The 12,971-nt window shown below is 47.8% G+C and overlaps 1 protein-coding gene across 1 annotated transcript in view; it reads left to right on the top strand.

The window, feature by feature from the left end:
* Positions 1-11,062: 11,062 nt before the first annotated feature.
* DLGAP4 (DLG associated protein 4) overlaps positions 11,063-12,971 on the top strand; it is a 201,823-nt gene continuing 199,914 nt past the window's right edge. The window contains exon 1 of the mRNA XM_056549957.1: positions 11,063-11,263. The gene's annotated coding sequence lies outside the window, so the exon portion shown is untranslated. The remainder of the gene's footprint in view (positions 11,264-12,971) is intronic.

The raw sequence follows: 12,971 nt of genomic DNA, 5'->3' as shown, positions 1-12,971 counted from the left end.
GCCGGGGTGCGCATCGCGAGCGGGCGCCACCCGCATCGCGAATCGCATCCCGGCTGGAGGCGGTATCGCAGCGCACCCGGTCAGTGGATCTGACCGGGGCGCTGCAGTAGCGAGGGTGTAGCGAGCGCTCCGGGGAGGAGCGGGGACCCGGAGCGCTCGGCGTAACAGTACCCCCCCCCCCTTGGGTCTCCCCCTCTTCTTGAAGCCTGAGAACCTGAGGACCAGACTTTTATCTAGGATATTGTCCTCAGGTTCCCAGGATCTCTCTTCAGGACCACAGCCCTCCCAGTCAACCAAAAAAAAGGTTTTTCCTCTGACCTTTTTGGAGGCCAGTATCTCCTTTACGGGAAAGATGTCCGAAGAACCGGAGACAGGAGTGGGAGAAATAAGTTTAGGAGAGAAACGGTTGATGATGAGTGGTTTAAGAAGAGAGACATGAAAGGCATTAGGAATACGAAGAGAAGGAGGAAGAAGAAGTTTGTAAGAGACAGGATTAATTTGGCACAAGATTTTGAAAGGACTAAGATAGCGTGGTCCCAATTTGTAGCTGGGAACACGGAAGCGGACATATTTAGCGGAGAGCCATACCTTGTCTCCGGGAGAAAAAATGGGGGGAGCTCTTCTTTTCTTATCAGCAAACTTCTTCATGCGTGAAGAAGCCTGTAAGAGAGAATTTTGGGTCTCTTTCCATATGGTGGAAAGATCACGAGTTATTTCATCCACAGCGGGCAAACCAGAGGGCAAGGGAGTAGGGAGGGGGGGGAAGAGGGTGACGGCCGTACACCACGAAAAATGGGGATTTGGAAGAAGATTCAGAGACTCTGAAGTTGTACGAGAATTCGGCCCATGGAAGAAGATCTGCCCAGTCATCCTGGCGGGAGGAAACAAAATGCCGTAAATAATCACCCAGGACCTGGTTAATTCTTTCTACTTGCCCATTGGATTGAGGATGATAAGCAGAAGAAAAGTTTAATTTAATCTTGAGTTGTTTACAGAGAGCCCTCCAGAATTTAGACACGAATTGGACGCCTCTATCCGAGACGATCTGCGTGGGCAACCCGTGAAGACGAAAAATGTGTACAAAAAATTGTTTTGCCAACTGAGGCGCTGAAGGAAGACCAGGAAGAGGAATAAAATGTGCCATCTTGGAAAATCGATCAACGACCACCCAAACAACAGTGTTGCCACGGGATGGGGGTAAGTCTGTAATAAAGTCCATACCAATCAGAGACCAAGGCTGTTCGGGGACAGGCAGAGGATGAAGAAGACCAGCAGGCTTCTGGCGAGGAGTCTTATCCCGGGCACAGACAGTGCAGGCCCGCACAAAATCAACAACATCCGTCTCCAGAGTCGGCCACCAATAGAAACGAGAGATGAGTTGCAAGGATTTCTTGATGCCCGCATGGCCTGCGAGATGGGAGGAGTGACCCCATTTGAGGATTCCGAGGCGTTGGCGTGGAGAGACGAAGGTCTTCCCTGGAGGAGTTTGCCTGATGGAGGCTGGAGAAGTGGAGATCAGGCAGTCAGGAGGAATGATGTGTTGCGGAGAGAGCTCTACTTCCGAGGCATCCGAGGAACGAGAGAGAGCATCGGCCCTAATGTTCTTATCGGCAGGGCGAAAGTGAATTTCAAAATTAAACCAGGCAAAGAACAGAGACCACCTGGCCTGGCGAGGGTTCAGCTGTTGGGCAGACTGGAGATAGGAGAGATTCTTGTGATCGGTGTAAATAATAACTGGAAATTTTGATCCCTCCAGCAGATGCCTCCATTCCTCAAGTGCTAATTTAATGGCCAGTAGCTCTCGATCCCCGATGGAGTAGTTCCTCTTTTTTAAATTTTCCTGGATGTACTCAGACATAGCAAGAGTCTCTGGGGCGGACAGAGGATAAATTCTGCCCCGGGGTGGAGTAGTGCCCGGGAGGAGGTCAATAGGACAGTCATAAGGCCTGTGAGGAGGTAGAGTCTCAGCTTGTTTTTTGCAAAATACGTCAGCATAGTCCATATAGGCCTTAGGGAGACCGGTTACAGGGGGAACCACAGGGTCACGGCAGGGAGTAATGGGAACCAGTTTAAGGCAGTCCTTGAAACAAGAGGTACCCCAGCTCTTGATCTCCCCTGTGGACCAATCCAGGGTTGGGGAATGGCGTTGAAGCCACGGTAGTCCAAGGAGAATTTCAGAAGTGCAATTGGGGAGGACCAAAAACTCAATTTTTTCATGATGAGGTCCGATGCACATAAGGAGGGGCTCCGTGCGGTAACGTATGGTACAGTCCAATCTTTCATTGTTAACGCAATTGATGTAGAGGGGTCTGGCGAGACTGGTCACCGGGATGTTGAACCTGTTGGTGAGAGAGGCCAAAATAAAATTTCCTGCAGATCCGGAATCCAAGAAGGCCATAGTAGAGAAGGAGAAGGTAGAGGCAGATATCCGCACAGGCACAGTAAGACGTGGAGAAGCAGAGTAGACATCAAGGACTGTCTCACTTTTGTGCGGAGTCTGCGTACGTCTTTCCAGGCGGGGAGGACGGATAGGACAATCCTTCAGGAAGTGTTCGGTACGGCACAGTACAGGCAAAGATTCTCCATGCGGCGTCGTGTCCTCTCTTGAGGTGTCAAGCGAGACCGGTCAACTTGCATAGCCTCCACGGCGGGAGGCACAGGAACGGATTGCAGAGGACCAGAGGAGAGAGGAGCCGGGGAGAAAAAACGCCTAGAGCGAACAAAGTCCATATCCTGGCGGAGCTCCTGACGCCTTTCGGAAAAACGCATGTCAATGCGGGTGGCTAGATGAATGAGATCATGCAGGTTAGCAGGAATTTCTCATGCGGCCAGAACATCTTTAATGTTGCTGGATAGGCCTTTTTTAAAGGTCGCGCAGAGGGCCTCATTATTCCAGGATAGTTCAGAAGCAAGAGTACGGAATTGTATGGCGTACTCGCCAACGGAAGAATTACCCTGGACCAGGTTCAGCAGGGCAGTCTCAGCAGAAGAGGCTCGGGCAGGTTCCTCAAAGACACTTCGAATTTCCGAGAAGAAGGAGTGTACAGAGGCAGTGACGGGGTCATTGCGGTCCCAGAGCGGTGTGGCCCATGACAGAGCTTTCCCAGAGAGCAGGCTGACTACGAAAGCCACCTTAGACCTTTCAGTAGGAAACTGGTCCGACATCATCTCCAAGTGCAGGGAACATTGTGAAAGAAAGCCACGGCAAAACTTAGAGTCCCCATCAAATTTATCCGGCAAGGATAGTCGTAGGCTGGAAGCGGCCACTCGCTGCGGAGGAGGTGCAGGAGCTGGCGGAGGAGATGATTGCTGAAGCTGTGGTAGTAGCTGCTGTAGCATCACGGTCAGTTGAGACAGCTGGTGGCCTTGTTGCGCTATCTGTTGCGACTGCTGGGCGACCACCGTGGTGAGGTCGGCGAAAACTGGCAGAGGAACTTCAGCGGGATCCATGGCCGGATCTACTGTCACGATGCCGGCTGGCAGGAGGTGGATCCTCTGTGCCAGAGAGGGATTGGCGTGGACCGTGCTAGTGGACCGGTTCTAAGTCACTACTGGTATTCACCAGAGCCCGCCGCAAAGCGGGATGGTCTTGCTGCGGCGGTAGTTACCAGGTCGTATCCACTAGCAACGGCTCAACCTCTCTGACTGCTGAAGATAGGCGCGGTACAAGGGAGTAGACAAAAGCAAGGTCGGACGTAGCAGAAGGTCGGGGCAGGCAGCAAGGATCGTAGTCAGGGGCAACGGCAGGAGGTCTGGAACACAGGCTAGGAACACACAAGGGAACGCTTTCACTAGGCACGATGGCAACAAGATCCGGCGAGGGAGTGCAGGGGAAGTGAGGTATACATAGGGAGTGCACAGGTGAACACACTAATTAGAACCACTGCGCCAATCAGCGGCGCAGTGGCCCTTTAAATCGCAGAGACCCGGCGCGCGCGCGCCCTAGGGAGCGGGGCCGCGCGCGCCGGGACAGGACCGACGGAGAGCGAGTCAGGTACGGGAGCCGGGGTGCGCATCGCGAGCGGGCGCCACCCGCATCGCGAATCGCATCCCGGCTGGAGGCGGTATCGCAGCGCACCCGGTCAGTGGATCTGACCGGGGCGCTGCAGTAGCGAGGGTGTAGCGAGCGCTCCGGGGAGGAGCGGGGACCCGGAGCGCTCGGCGTAACAGACATAGGTCCATCAAGTTCAACCAAGCAATTGAAGGAAAGTAGTATGGTTGGATGAAGGGATGTTATTATATTTCTGAATAAACATTAATGTTATTTTGTTCTAGGAATGTATCTAACCCTGTTTTAAAGCTTCCAGATGTTTCTTCTGTAACCAGTTCCTGAGGTAGACTGTTCCATAAATTCACAGTTCTTATGGTAAAGAAGGAGTGTCGCCCCTTGAGACCAAACCTTTTCTTCTCCAAACGGAGGGATGCCCCCTTGTCTTTCCAGGTTTAACCTGGAACAGTTTTTCCCCATATTTTTTGTATGGGCCATTTATATAATTATATACGTTGATTATATCCCCCCTTACTGGTAATAAGAAAGAATTAAGAATTTATTAATATGTAACATTTTATCTCTACTCCATGGCAAATTAGTTACTGTTATAAATAAAAAATAAAAAACTTTTGTAGTTTTATGCAAACGTGAAAAATTTTGATTGATAAAGGTCACCGATCGATAGATATAGCCGGGTGAACAGCGTGTCACTCTGCCGGTCTCCATAGATTATAGCAGTGTTTTACAACCAGGGTGCCTCCAGCTATTGCAAAACTACAACTCCCAGCATGCCCGTACAGCCTTTGGCAAAACATTAACCTTTCTAATATACTTCATTAGAATATGTCATCTCCTCTTTACAGAAATCATGGCTTATGAAAAAGACCACTAGGGGTCCCCAGCCCATCCAGAACATAATCCTGTCTGGCTGCGGCATCATCTTTGTCCCACCTGAAGGGACAAAGTCTAGTAAGTGAGGGCGGGACTAGAACTTCTCAGTCCTGTCCTATCAGAAGGCCTACAGTGATTGCATGAAGATACCCAGAAGTAAAGTAAACGGAAGTAAACGCATGGTAGGTGAGGGCGGGCTCAGTGCTTGGCTAGGACATGCCCCTCCCTGAGCAGTGGATGTCAGAATGAGTGATAGCAGAACAGAGGGACTTGTGAGTCAAATACAGGAGCTAGACACATAAAAAAGAATCAGCATGACCAAGTAAGTAACATATATATGCATCTTTTTTTTATCTGCAATATGTCAGGTACTCTTTAAAACGTAAACATTTTTCAGCCTGCCATGTTAATACTGCATACAGCATGCAGCCATATGGCATTCTGTATGAATTTAACAGCAAAAAACAGCCATACAGTGCTCTTTAGACTACACTTACTGTGCAAATCATATGTGCAGGCTCTGTGCGCATTGGTGCATCAATAGCACAATCAAATATAAGAAACTTAGTAACAGAGACTGCAATGAGACTATACAAGAGATTACTTAGCTCACAACCCTGGGCTTGATTTACAGTGTATACTGCTCATTACTGCTCTATAGTGTCCTTCATGATGCAGCTGCTTCTATAAAGAGATTAAAGAGCTGGAACTTCTCCTCTGTATGTGTGTTGAGTGTATGGGAGACATCATAGAGGTTAGGCTTTATTCACTAGCCTCAGGAAATCTGAAGAAAAATGCCATATACAAGGTATGGTACAGTGCTTCTCCTTATGTTCAATCACATGACGGCCTATCCATAAAGCTACCTAACAATGACAGGTACACTTTAAGATCTGACACAAGCAGAATTGCGGTGAACGGATGAATTTGCAAAGGCTCTTATCTTCATGCAATATGATTTATCATATTAAAGGGATATCACGATTTGTTGAAAAATGTGCTGGTACTGTTTGAAAACATTAAAAAACATATACTTACCTTCTTTGCTCTTGTCACCATTGTTCTCCTGGAGCCGGTCCTGTTGAACAGCAATTTGTCATTTCAGGGCATCGCAAGCACTGCCCATGCAGTGGTGCCCCAAATACAGCAAGCGCTGTGTAAGGGGACCAGCTTTGGAAGCTGGAGTGAGCAAGGTAAGTATATAGCATTTTTTTATGTTTTCAGGCAGCAGCAGCACATTTTTTTTTACCTTTAGGGGAGTAACACTTTTAAAAATGATGGTTGCTTTCATTGAAGGGGGGTTCCACTAATGGGACCCCAGTAATCAACTATAATCTGTTGAGGGGGGACTGCATGAACCATTCAATTCCCCTTCAGCAACACTGCAGGGGAAATAAAGCATTACACAGTTTCAACTGAAATCAATTGTCTGTCCACGTGGTGAACAGATGTGCCAGGTCTCCAGGGCAAGGGCCGATCTTAAAGCTAATAGATGTGGGTATTGAACAGGAGACCCTTTCTGTTACCTAAGATATCCCTAATATAAAATGGGGTTTCTAATCCATAATCCATGCCAAACTTTTAAAGTGACACCAGTTTATCTCACCATAAATCATTTTTTTATTTTGCCTGCAAAAGTTTTCACCAAGTTTGGGACCATGAATGTTCCCCGATACTTACAGATTATTTTCTTACAGTTTAATTCAGGGTAAAGACTGGAAATTCCTCTGTATGAACAAATACGCCCCAGCCTGACTCCTAATAGAAATATTTATGTTCCTGTTAGGTAGGATGGATCATGACACTTGTCCTGATCCGAATGCAGCTAAATCAGACAACCATATTATGTAACCTTGGTGGAGATGGGGCACCCACTGTTTTACTTTAGTACTTCCAATCCAATCGAGACACCTGGTCACATCTGAAAACATTTGTCAAAAGACAAAAAGTAGTGTAATCTTTGGATTGGATGTGACTTGGACATATTCACAATTGCAAACATTTGTATTATTTATTTGAATCTCCTTCACGCGGATGTCCCCGCGCGCGTCCCGCGTCCCAGCTCCACTTACCTCTGCCAAGGATCGAGGAGTCACTCACAGCCCTCGGGTCTGCTGCTTACTTCTCCACCCTGGACTTAACCAGCGGATATTGGCAAGTGTCCATGGCTGTGGAAGACCGTGAGAAAACCGTCTTCAAGACACCCATGGGACTGTTCGAGTTTAAAAGTATTCCGTTTGGGTTATGTAATGCCCCTGCTATGTTTCAGCATTTGATGGAAAGGTGCCTGGGCCATCTAAACTTTCAAAGTGTCCTATTGTACCTGGATGATGTAATTGTATTCTAAGTCCTACCAGGAACACCTAAGTCATCTGTCAGACGTCTTCCAAGTCCTGATCAAGCATGAGCTGAAGACCAAGCGGTCAAAGTGTCACTTGCTCAAACCTCAGGTACACTACCGCTGCTTCATTCCCCACTTCGCCCAGATTGCAGAACCCCTCACAGCTCTCTTATGGGATACAGCAAAGGAGAACTACAATGGGAAACTACCTGTGGAATGGGCAGAAGAGCAAGAGACAGCATTCCGAGCTCTTAAACGTCTGCTGACAGAACCACCTATCCTGGCACACCCAGCCTACAGTCAGCCATTCCGGTTATATACCGATGTCAGTTTCGAAGGTCTGGGAGCTGTCCTGTACCAAGTCCAGGAAGGCCAGTCGTAACCTGCGAGGAGCAGAGAAGAATTAAAGCTCATTCAAGTTAGAACTTCTTGCCCTGGTATGTGCCATGACCAAAGAGTTCAAAGACTACTTAGCTGTCACGCCATTTACTGTCTACTCGGATAATAATCCATTCACCCACTTTAACACTGCCAATTTGGGTGCCATCGCGGTACAGAAGCGGCAAGTCGAATGTCAATGCCGATGTACTGTCTTGGATGACCCCTGGCGAAGAACCACCTGTCGAAGATGTGTGGGAGGACGTGGAGATGCCCCCATTTTATCAACGGTTCGTGAACCAGAATGTTGTGACTGCCCTGATGGACGGTAAACCCAGATCCGAAAAGGTTATATACTCTTCAAGATGAAAGTCTAGTCATGGGGGATCTGTTGGACTACCTTCTGGTGAAAAGGTACCAACCCGTCTACACCGGGACCAGTGTGATTATGAGCTGAAACATCTGTGGAGACCGTTTGTGCACAAAATTCTTTGGATCCGGTTTCTGGTGATCGACTTCATCAGATTCTGGGTCCCCGAAGAGACGCGGCGATGGTCCTCAATGCATACCATGATCAGTCGGAAAACACTTTGGAGTCCACAAGACCAAAGCTACTGTCAGACGAAGATTGGAATGCGAAGCGACATTGAGAAATGGTGCAGTGAATGTGCTGTCTGTAATGTCACCAAGAACGTGCACAAGGACGCAAGAGCACCCCTCCATTACATCCAGAGTGAAAGGCCTAACCAGTTGGTCGCGCTAGACCATGTCAAGTTGTTTCCTACCCAGTCCAGGTACACTTATGCTCTCACCATGGCGGATCACTACTCTAAATAGGTTGTCGTTGTCCCCGTCAAAGATCTTACAGCCAAGACAGCGGCCAAGATGTTCTACTCCAATTGGGTGCAAACCCTTGGGTGTCTGGAGTCTGTCCTAATGGACCGGGGAACGGCCTTCAAGGCCCAACTCTTCCAAGAGCTGTGTCGATTCCATGCCTGCAAGAAACTCCGGACTACTGCTTATCACCATCAGGGGAACAGGCTCTGTGAGCGCATCAAACAAGTCTTTATCCACATTTTGCGACCCGCCTCTGTGTCAAGACAAGAAGAGTGGCCCTGACTGCTGCCCGAAGTATTGGATAGTATTGAGTACACCCCTTTCTACTTGATGATGGGGCGCCATGGACAGCTGCCTAAAGACAGAACATTAGGGCTCCAACATTAGGCCCGTTCAACAACTCTCTGTAAGTCTCCCTGGAGTGTGTCTCTGACCACCAGAGAATAATCCAAGAGGCCAAAGAAATTGTCAGCAAGAAGATGGGCAAGGCTCAGCAGAGAAAATAGGAGAATTCTAACCATCATGCTTCTGCCAAACCACTTCACTTGGGTGATAAAGTCTGGCTGCGGAAGTTTCCAAGGACCCACAAGTTAGACTCTATCTGGGAGACAGAACCATACATGGTGATGGCCATACCCTATCCGGACTCTGATGTATACGAAGTACAAAAGTCTGGGTATGAGCCACAAGTTTTTCACCAAAACCGAATCAAGTTGTGTCTTAAAGAAGATCTACCAGTGCTCCGAGCATCACCTCTTCCAGCTGTCAGACCTGTGAGAGAATATGTCCCAGGTGAGGGAATCCTCCCATCCATGGATATCCCCATGTTCACAACATTATTTGTCATCCCAGTCCACAAGTTCTAAATATGTACAGTCTAATGTTTTCTCTCCTGTCCACGTGTACAGGGTACTCTACTGGCCAGAGGGTTCACCTGATATCTAGATAATGCATGTAGAGCGACAAAATTGCTAAATGTAAAGGTAACACTGTTGTATATTGTAACAACATATATTGAGTTCTGGGGAAAAGAGTTGAGAACCGAGGGGCTCCAGCAGCCAAGGCATTGGGTAGATAGCCTCCGGCAGCCCAATCCGTGAATCTATGTATATTGATATGTATATTGTTCTGTTGAGTGTCTTCAGAAAGCAGTTACAAAATCAAATTAACCCCATATGTTTAAAGAGCATGTATGGACATTCACCATGTCACATTGACTCATCCTTATCTCGTTTCGTAATCCAGACCTGATTAGGACATTGTGCATAAATGCCCCAGGAACTGTCACTAGGCCTCAGTGGCCACTTCAGTCCTCCCCCCCTTCAGGACTGGGCGTCGAGGATGATTTAAATTAAGAGGGGGAGTTTGTGGTGGCCCAGTACGGGAGGTGTTACCCCATGCTCCTACTGTCCTGTAAGGCAGCCTCCTTCAGTGTCCCCAAGGCCCCCTGCCTTGTTTCCCCATTGTAAATATGTTTTACCCTATAAAGTGTTATAAAATGTAATGTTGCTTTAAGAGTTATACTATATGATATGTCATGTGATTGTTACCCAGGAGGTACCAGTGACCAGGTGATCCCAAGAATGACCTATGGGCTCCCTGCTAGTCTCCCCATATAAGCACTGAGTGGAGCTAGCTTCGTTCTCTTTGAGCTCTGCTCTTCAGCTAAGCTGAGGTCCAGTGCAGTCGTGTCTAGTGTGTGTGTCCCGAGTGTTGGAGATCTCAAAGTCCAGTCCTGCAGCCACCATCAAGTCAAGTAAGATAAACTCACAGCTTTATGAGTCAAGTCAGTCCCTGTCATCTGTCAAGTCAGCGTGGTCTGCATTCAATTGTCCAGTCCTACTACAAGTCCCAGCAAGCCCTTAAGGTCTCTGTGTTACTGGTCACCTCCTTGGGCCCTGGCTGAACTGTATAGACTTTACCATCTGTCTACCCTCAGTAAAGCTACCGCTGTCCGTAACTTGGCGTCGGAGTCTTTATTGCTCCCGTGCTTAGCCCAGGATCCAGCGGTATACCTTGGGGTGGTTATAGGCTAAACCATGTCCTGGCGTCACGAATACAAGGGGTTAATGCCATCTGCCCTGCACCACACACCCCTCTACCACAATGTCTAGCAGCGGAGTACCCCTTTAAGTCGTTGCCTTACAAGGTCCATCCATTATCCAGATAGCAAGAGCTGATATAATAGAAAATATATGACATGCTAAAGATTGTATGGAGTGCCCATATCTGGGATACATATTTTTTTCTTTGGACTGAGGCTGCATATGGCAATGATACTGCATTCACCGCATAAATACAATGAACTCCTCAGTGGATCTGTGTTGATATGTCTGTGCATGGTGTCCATGAGAAGTTAGTGCATGCTGGATTGTGTATATACAGACAGCTCCAGATCCTGTGTCCTAGATCCCCATCCCCGCAGGATTCCAGCCCTGCTCTTCCACTCCTCCCCCCTCCTCTCTCGTTCTCCTCTGTGGGGAGGCAGAGCACATAGATCCTGCATCAGCACCAGCCACAGTCACAGCATCTCTGCTCTCCATCATCAACCAGAGTGGGATATAGGGGGTGGGGGGAGAACGAAGGGGGACACCCTAACAGATTATACTAGGGTGGGCTGGAGGAGGTAAAAGGAGTGAAAGAAAGAGACCTCTGTAACGCTGCAGAAGGAGGAGAGGGGGAGGAGAGGTGGAGAGAAGGAGGTGGTGGTGGTGGCGACTAAAGAAAGGGGGGGTGATACAGCCGGTTTTTACCTGAAGACATAGAAGAAGGAAGACTGGAGTGGGTGAGAGGAACCGTGTTGAATATTGCACACAGGAGTACAGGTAAGACTTGATGCATGGTGTCTAAGGTTGGGGGGACTGACATTTCAGATGATGGGGGTTGCATCTAAGCTCCCATGTTGACAGTGGATGCAGCGGTACTGGCCATAGCCATACGAGTGGGGTTTGCAGAACACATAGGGTGAGGGGCATTGTTAACCTTTCCAATCCCCCAGTACCGCTTCCATTTGCGTTGCTTGTTTTTAGGCTACATCTATCCCCCTTAAGCAGAGTGCAGACCCTAAAATCCATAGCAATACATTGTGAGGGCCCTTGGCTCTTAAGTGTTTGCAGGGTGTTATGTTTAATCCCCTCTATTGCCGGTACACAGGCTTGCACACTGTCCTTCACTGTGTTTTTCTGTTTTAGCAAAAAATCCCCATGGGGATATCTCTATTGGCTTTCTTATTGGTCATGCCCAGACCTTCTGCCTCCCTTAGCCTTGCCCTGAAATGCAGCCAGGGATGTGCTAATAGGATACACATAGTGTAAGGTAGCACCAATGTAGAACGTCTGGGCCTGGAGGGCTCCTTATAACTACCTAAAATAGGTCCACATAAAGTCTTTTAGTTTTTCCCCTGATCTCTGTTTACCTCGATACGGAATAGCAAACACTATTTACCTCTGGCTTGTCATATCCTGTGATGTCACTGCTGATGCCAAGTAGGGTTTCCTGCATGTTGACATCATCGCTACCTGACCACACCCCTAGCTATCTATGTCCCACCTGCAGCAGGACTGGTACAACAACCGCCGAGTCCGTTTCGCAGCATTTTTTTTTAATCAATTTTATCTCGATATGAACAATCAATAATTACATCATATGTCGTGGCGTCAGGTGTGGCGAGAGGTATAAGCGGCAAGGGTTAAATCTCCGTTCCCTCCTTAGTGTCGGCTGCAGCCTCGTTTCCTCTTTGCACTGTGATCTCCTCGCACTTTTCTCATCCTGACACTCCACTTCTCATCCCGTTCCACTTCCTCCGCTGTCTCTTACATCTGATTTCCCCCATATCCCTCTTCTTCTGCTACACATCTCATCCCATTCCCTTCACCGCTCCCGTCTTGCCTCTCTTTCAAGCTGTCTTCCATTGCCGTCTAATCCCTTGAAGTGTTTATCTCCCAAGCCTAATATGTATTCCAGTCTATCCCCCACCCCATCATATGCCGACTAACCCGGAATCCTCCAGAAATTGTAGGCCCTTATCATTATTTTTCCTTTTTAGAAGCTATTTAGTCTTTAATTGTTTCTAGTTGACATTCCATGGCACAGTTCATTGGGGGTATCGAATAGTAGCGGCCTTCTGGAAATAAATGCATCCAAATTCAAAGGATATTGATGCGGTGTATAAAAATCCGTCATCCCAGGACTATATCCTTTTGATGTTCTCTTACTTCTGGGTTGTTCTTTCAAGCTACAACTCTATGTTCTGTGCGGTACTTTTGCACATTTCCTATGAGATCCTATGAGTCAGGTTACCAGATCTTCAATTTCCATAAATTACTCTATATATTGTAAATGTGTATTATACTTCAAGAAATAATTCGGTTCTTGCGCTATTCTGTATATCGGTGGTCTTCAACCTGAGGCTGTCCAGCTGTTGCAAGACTACAACTCCCAGCATGCCCAGACAGCCAATGGCTTACTCCATATAGCTTACCACTTTGTAATATACTTCATAACGTAATTCGGTTCTTGCTCAATTCTGTATAT

The sequence above is a fragment of the Hyla sarda genome, chromosome 13 (genome assembly GCF_029499605.1).
Source record: "Hyla sarda isolate aHylSar1 chromosome 13, aHylSar1.hap1, whole genome shotgun sequence".
In the NCBI taxonomy this organism is placed as follows: domain Eukaryota; kingdom Metazoa; phylum Chordata; class Amphibia; order Anura; family Hylidae; genus Hyla; species Hyla sarda.
This window is presented reverse-complemented; position numbering and strand designations above follow the sequence as displayed.